The 7,500-nt window shown below is 45.5% G+C and overlaps 1 protein-coding gene across 1 annotated transcript in view; it reads right to left on the bottom strand.

Moving 5' to 3' along the window:
• gbe1a (glucan (1,4-alpha-), branching enzyme 1a) overlaps positions 1-7,500 on the bottom strand; it is a 174,717-nt gene that overhangs the window by 82,759 nt on the left and 84,458 nt on the right. The window lies entirely within an intron of this gene.

The following is a 7,500-nucleotide window of genomic DNA, read 5'->3' as shown; positions in this document are numbered from 1 at the left end:
TACAGTCTGTTATCCAACTAGCCACTCTGCTACAGTCTGTTATCCAACTAGCCACTCTGCTACAGTCTGTTATCCAACTAGCCACTCTGCTACAGTCTGTTATCCAACTAGCCACTCTGCTACAGTCTGTTATCCAACTAGCCACTCTGCTACAGTCTGCTATCCAACTAGCCACTCTGCTACAGTCTGCTATCCAACTAGCCACTCTGCTACAGTCTGCTATCCAACTAGCCACTCTGCTACAGTCTGTTATCCAACTAGCCACCCTGCTACAGTCTGTTATCCAACTAGCCACCCTGCTACAGTCTGTTATCCAACTAGCCACCCTGCTACAGTCTGTTATCCAACTAGCCACTCTGCTACAGTCTGTTATCCAACTAGCCACCCTGCTACAGTCTGTTATCCAACTAGCCACTCTGCTACAGTCTGTTATCCAACTAGCCACCCTGCTACAGTCTGTTATCCAACTAGCCACTCTGCTACAGTCTGTTATCCAACTAGCCACTCTGCTACAGTCTGTTATCCAACTAGCCACTCTGCTACAGTCTGTTATCCAACTAGCCACTCTGCTACAGTCTGTTATCCAACTAGCCACTCTGCTACAGTCTGTTATCCAACTAGCCACCCTGCTACAGTCTGTTATCCAACTAGCCACTCTGCTACAGTCTGTTATCCAACTAGCCACTCTGCTACAGTCTGTTATCCAACTAGCCACTCTGCTACAGTCTGTTATCCAACTAGCCACTCTGCTACAGTCTGTTATCCAACTACAATCCATATGCCCTGAACACCTCAACCACAGTCTGTTAGAAGTTGTCAACTGGGTTTCTTCCTCTCGCCCTCTTCTTCACCCTGTGAAAGTGTAATTCCCCAGTGCTGTACCAAGAGCTGTGTGTTTGTGGAAAAACCACATGAATTTCACATGACAACATGTAAACGCAACATGTGTTAACATGACAACTACATACGCAGAAGATTGAGAAACAAATGTGACAATGTGGGGATGCAACATTTTAACATGTGATACCATGAAACTAACGTGACAACTAAAACTGCAAATTCGACAATTCACACACGGAGGTGAACACATGTCTGTGCTGCACTTGGCAAAAGAGACTCCACTGCTATTTTAGATATAAATTAATCTTATTTCAGTCATTTGAGGGATATCTGTATCGTTGTCTTATGTTGCTGGGGAATATTATCCTGTTTGATGTTACTCCTGAATCACTATGAAAATGATAATAGTTTGAGTGTATTTTGTAAAGTGTGTGAGTGAATAAGTGAATACAGGTGAAATCAGTCAGACGCAGACATGGAGACGTAGCAGGAAGATCAGAATGAACCAATAGGGTTGTGAGTTCAAATCCCAGGTGAGGGTGAGGGTTATAATCCCAGGTGAAGGTGAGGTGAGGGTTATAATCCCAGGTGAGGGTGAGGTGAGGGTTATAATCCCAGGTGAAGGTGAGGTGAGGGTTATAATCCCAGGTGAGGGTTAGGTGAGGGTTATAATCCCAGGTGAGGGTTAGGTGAGGGTTATAATCCCAGGTGAGGGTTAGGTGAGGGTTATAATCCCAGGTGAGGGTTAGGTGAGGGTTATAATCCCAGGTGAGGGTTAGGTAAGGGTTATAATCCCAGGTGAGGGTTAGGTGAGGGTTATAATCCCAGGTGAGGGTTAGGTGAGGGTTATAATCCCAGGTGAGGGTTATGTGAGGGTTATAATCCCAGGTGAGGGTTATGTGAGGGTTATAATCCCAGGTGAGGGTTAGGTGAGGGTTATAATCCCAGGTGAGGGTTAGGTGAGGGTTATAATCCCAGGTGAGGGTTAGGTGAGGGTTATAATCCCAGGTGAGGGTTAGGTGAGGGTTATAATCCCAGGTGAGGGTTATGTGAGGGTTATAATCCCAGGTGAGGGTTAGGTGAGGGTTATAATCCCAGGTGAGGGTTATAATCCCAGGTGAGGGTTAGGTGAGGGTTAGGGTTATAATCCCAGGTGAGGGTTAGGTGAGGGTTATAATCCCAGGTGAGGGTTAGGTGAGGGTTATAATCCCAGGTGAGGGTTATGTGAGGTTTATAATCCCAGGTGAGGGTTAGGTGAGGGTTATAATCCCAGGTGAGGGTTAGGTGAGGGTTATAATCCCAGGTGAGGGTTAGGTGAGGGTTATAATCCCAGGTGAGGGTTAGGTGAGGGTTATAATCCCAGGTGAGGGTTAGGTGAGGGTTATAATCCCAGGTGAGGGTTATAATCCCAGGTGAGGGTTATGTGAGGGTTATAATCCCAGGTGAGGGTTATGTGAGGGTTATAATCCCAGGTGTTTGCAGAGCATCATCATGTGAAATATCAACACACGTGACATTCCAAAACCACATGGTTTCACATGTGAGAGAAATATTAAGAGAGCGGGTGAGAGAGGGTGAGAGAGAGGGTGAGAGAAAGATTGAGAGAGGGTGAGAGAGAGGGTCAGAGAAAGGGTGAGCGAGTGATTGAGAACAGAAGATATACAGATGGAGAAAGAGAACAGGTATAGTGATTGACAGAGCGAGGAAGGCAAACGAGGGTGAACGAGAGAGAGAAGAGCGGAGGACAGAGAGAACGAGAGAGAGAAGAGCGGAGGACAGAGAGAACGAGAGAGAGAAGAGCGGAGGACAGAGAGAACGAGAGAGAGAAGAGCGGAGGACAGAGAGAACGAGAGAGAGAAGAGCGGAGGACAGAGAGAACGAGAGAGAGAAGAGCAGGACAGAGAGAACGAGAGAGAGAGAAGAGCAGGGACAGAGAGAACGAGAGAGAGAGAAGAGCAGGACAGAGAGAACGAGAGAGAGAGAAGAGCAGGACAGAGAGAACGAGAGAGAGAGAAGAGCAGGACAGAGAGAACGAGAGAGAGAGAAGAGCAGGACAGAGAGAACGAGAGAGAGAGAGAAGAGCAGGACAGAGAGAATGAGAGAGAGAAGGGCGGAGGACAGAGAGAACGAGAGAGAGAGAGAAGAGCGGAGGACAGAGAGAACGAGAGAGAGAGAGAAGAGCGGAGGACAGAGAGAACGAGAGAGAGAGAGAAGGGCGGAGGACAGAGAGAACGAGAGAGAGAGAGAAGGGCGGAGGACAGAGAGAACGAGAGAGAGAGAGAAGAGCGGAGGACAGAGAGAACGAGAGAGAGAGAAGAGCAGGACAGAGAGAATGAGAGAGAGAGAGAGAAGAGCGGAGGACAGAGAGAACGAGAGAGAGAAGGGCGGAGGACAGAGAGAACGAGAGAGAGAGAGAAGAGCGGAGGACAGAGACAACGAGAGAGAGAAGAGCGGAGGACAGAGACAACGAGAGAAAGAAGAGCGGAGGACAGAGGAACAGAGAACGAGAGAGTAATTGAAAGAGAAAGAGGGCATCTTTCTGCTGTCTGGAGCTTTGTCAACTGTGGAGGACACTTTAAATGAGCCTGGCGTGCACACACACACACACACACACACACACAAACAGAGCGAAGGATGAAAGACCTCAAAGAGAAATCAATACATTAGAGCCACAAAGCCTAATAAACCACGCGCGCACACACACACACACACACCCACACCCACACACACACACACACGAGTGTATCCACCCATAATTGGTCCTAGACAAACAGCCAAAAGGAAAACAAAAACAAAGGCTTGAAACACAGAAAGGAAACACCAATTCATTCAATCAGAAACGGCTCCAGATAAAGTGAATAAATAAATATTAAATATATATATATAATATACACACAGAGATAAAACATCAGAATACATGAAGCGTTTGAAACCCAGCGACTTGGGGATTGTTGTGTGGAAACGAATGGTTCAGATGTGTGTGTGTGTGTGTGTGGTAACGAATGGTTGAGAAGATGTGTGTGTGTGTCTGGGGGATTGTTGTACATCTAAATGGTCCAGACACATCGTTTGGAACAAACAGGGATTTACATACTTAACCCTAAAAAAAACAGCAAGATGGTTGATCTTTTTTTACACACATTATAAATGGGGGTCTCTGTCCAATAGTTTCACACATTTAGTCAAATTTGATGTTTCAAAAGGTTCAAAAGTGTCTCTGTGACACTCGAGGCTGAGAAAATAGAAATTAGCGATTTAGCTAATATAACCGTACCAGTACAACCTACAATGGCCTCCGGTAGGGGAATATAATAGATATGGCCTCCGGTAGGGGAATATAATAGATATGGCCTCCGGTATGGGACTATAATAGATATGGGCTCCGGTAGGGGACTATAATAGATATGGGCTCCGGTAGGGGACTATAATAGATATGGGCTCCGGTATGGGACTATAATAGATATGGGCTCCGGTAGGGGACTATAATAGATATGGCCTCCGGTATGGGACTATAATAGATATGGGCTCCGGTAGGGAATATAATAGATATGGCCTCCGGTATGGGACTATAATAGATATGGGCTCCGGTAGGGGACTATAATAGATATGGGCTCCGGTAGGGGACTATAATAGATATGGCCTCCGGGACTATGGGATAATAGATATGGCCTCCGGTAGGGGACTATAATAGATATGGGCTCCGGTAGGGGACTATAATAGATATGGGCTCCGGTAGGGGACTATAATAGATATGGCCTCCGGTATGGGACTATAATAGATATGGCCTCCGGTATGGGACTATAATAGATATGGCCTCCGGTATGGGACTATAATAGATATGGGCTCCGGTATGGGACTATAATAGATATGGGCTCCGGTAGGGGACTATAATAGATATGGCCTCCGGTATGGGACTATAATAGATATGGGCTCCGGTAGGGGAATATAATAGATATGGCCTCCGGTATGGGACTATAATAGATATGGGCTCCGGTAGGGGACTATAATAGATATGGGCTCCGGTAGGGGACTATAATAGATATGGTCTCCGGTAGGGGACTATAATAGATATGGCCTCCGGTAGGGGACTATAATAGATATGGGCTCCGGTAGGGGACTATAATAGATATGGGCTCCGGTAGGGGACTATAATAGATATGGGCTCCGGTAGGGGACTATAATAGATATGGGCTCCGGTAGGGGACTATAATAGATATGGGCTCCGGTAGGGGACTATAATTGATATGGCCTCCGGTAGGGGACTATAATTGATATGGCCTCCGGTATGGGACTATAATAGATATGGGCTCCGGTAGGGGACTATAATAGATATGGGCTCCGGTAGGGGACTATAATAGATATGGGCTCCGGTAGGGGACTATAATAGATATGGGCTCCGGTAGGGGACTATAATAGATATGGCCTCCGGTATGGGACTATAATAGATATGGCCTCCGGTGGGGACTATAATAGATATGGGCTCCGGTAGGGGACTATAATAGATATGGGCTCCGGTAGGGGACTATAATAGATATGGGCTCCGGTAGGGGACTATAATTGATATGGCCTCCGGTATGGGACTATAATAGATATGGGCTCCGGTATGGGACTATAATAGATATGGGCTCCGGTATGGGACTATAATTGATATGACCTCCGGTATGGGACTATAATAATATGGGCTCAGGTATGGGACTATAATTGATATGACCTCCGGTATGGGACTATAATTGATATGGCCTCCGGTAGGGGACTATAATTGATATGGGCTCTGGTATGGGACTATAATTGATATGGGCTCTGGTATGGGACTATAATAATATGGGCTCCGGTATGGGACTATAATAATATGGGCTCTGGTATGGGAATATAATTGATATGACCTCCGGTATGGGACTATAATTGATATGGGCTCCTGTGTACCATACTTTCAGCTCTAACTTCAAAACGCTACGGGGCTCAGCTCAGTTCCTGTGGCTTCTAAAAGATAAGACTCTCCACTTTGGAAGAAGCTAAATGTGTATTATTATATTTAGTTATAGTGGTCACCACGTCATAACTAGATTCTTAAAGTCCTAACTTTTCTGATGGATCAAAATGTACCTGTGTTGGTGCCTTCAGGGCCAGTCTGGAGGTCTGTTCATAATGAATACCAGTGAATACCAGTCCAACACAGAGACACAGACTGGAGGTCTGTTTATAATGAATACCAGTCCAACAGAGACACAGACTGGAGGTCTGTTCATAATGAATACCAGTCCAACACAGAGACACAGACTGGAGGTCTGTTTATAATGAATACCAGTCCAACACAGAGACACAGACTGGAGGTCTGTTTATAATGAATACCAGTCCAACACAGAGACACAGACTGGAGGTCTGTTTATAATGAATACCAGTCCAACAGAGACACAGACTGGAGGTCTGTTTATAATGAATACCAGTCCAACACAGAGACACAGACTGGAGGTCTGTTCATAATGAATACCAGTCCAACAGAGACACAGACTGGAGGTCTGTTCATAATGAATACCAGTCCAACAGAGACACAGACTGGAGGTCTGTTTATAATGAATACCAGTCCAACAGAGACACAGACTGGAGGTCTGTTTATAATGAATACCAGTCCAACACAGAGACACAGACTGGAGGTCTGTTTATAATGAATACCAGTCCAACAGAGACACAGACTGGAGGTCTGTTCATAATGAATACCAGTCCAACACAGAGACACAGACTGGAGGTCTGTTTATAATGAATACCAGTCCAACACAGAGACACAGACTGGAGGTCTGTTTATAATGAATACCAGTCCAACAGAGACACAGACTGGAGGTCTGTTCATAATGAATACCAGTCCAACAGAGAGACACAGACTGGAGGTCTGTTCATAATGAATACCAGTCCAACAGAGAGACACAGACTGGAGGTCTGTTCATAATGAATACCAGTCCAACAGAGAGACACAGACTGGAGGTCTGTTCATAATGAATACCAGTCCAACAGAGAGACACAGACTGGAGGTCTGTTCATAATGAATACCAGTCCAACACAGAGACACAGACTGGAGGTCTGTTTATAATGAATACCAGTCCAACAGAGAGACACAGACTGGAGGTCTGTTCATAATGAATACCAGTCCAAGAGACACAGACTGGAGGTCTGTTTATAATGAATACCAGTCCAACACAGAGACACAGACTGGAGGTCTGTTCATAATGAATACCAGTCCAACACAGAGACACAGACTGGAGGTCTGTTCATAATGAATACCAGTCCAACAGAGACACAGACTGGAGGTCTGTTCATAATGAATACCAGTCCAACAGAGAGACACAGACTGGAGGTCTGTTCATAATGAATACCAGTCCAACAGAGACACAGACTGGAGGTCTGTTTATAATGAATACCAGTCCAACACAGAGACACAGACTGGAGGTCTGTTTATAATGAATACCAGTCCAACAGAGACACAGACTGGAGGTCTGTTTATAATGAATACCAGTCCAACAGAGACACAGACTGGAGGTCTGTTTATAATGACCTTTTATAAATACCTTATGAATAACTTTGTGTCTGAGTGTACGTAGCTTTGTGTCTGAGTGTACGTAGCTTTGTGTCTGAGTGTACGTAGCTTTGTGTCTGAGTGTACGTAGCTTT

This window comes from Oncorhynchus tshawytscha, linkage group LG33, assembly GCF_018296145.1.
Source record: "Oncorhynchus tshawytscha isolate Ot180627B linkage group LG33, Otsh_v2.0, whole genome shotgun sequence".
Classification (NCBI taxonomy): domain Eukaryota; kingdom Metazoa; phylum Chordata; class Actinopteri; order Salmoniformes; family Salmonidae; genus Oncorhynchus; species Oncorhynchus tshawytscha.
Note: the sequence above shows the minus strand (reverse complement) of the source record. Positions and strands in the feature narration are given on the sequence as shown.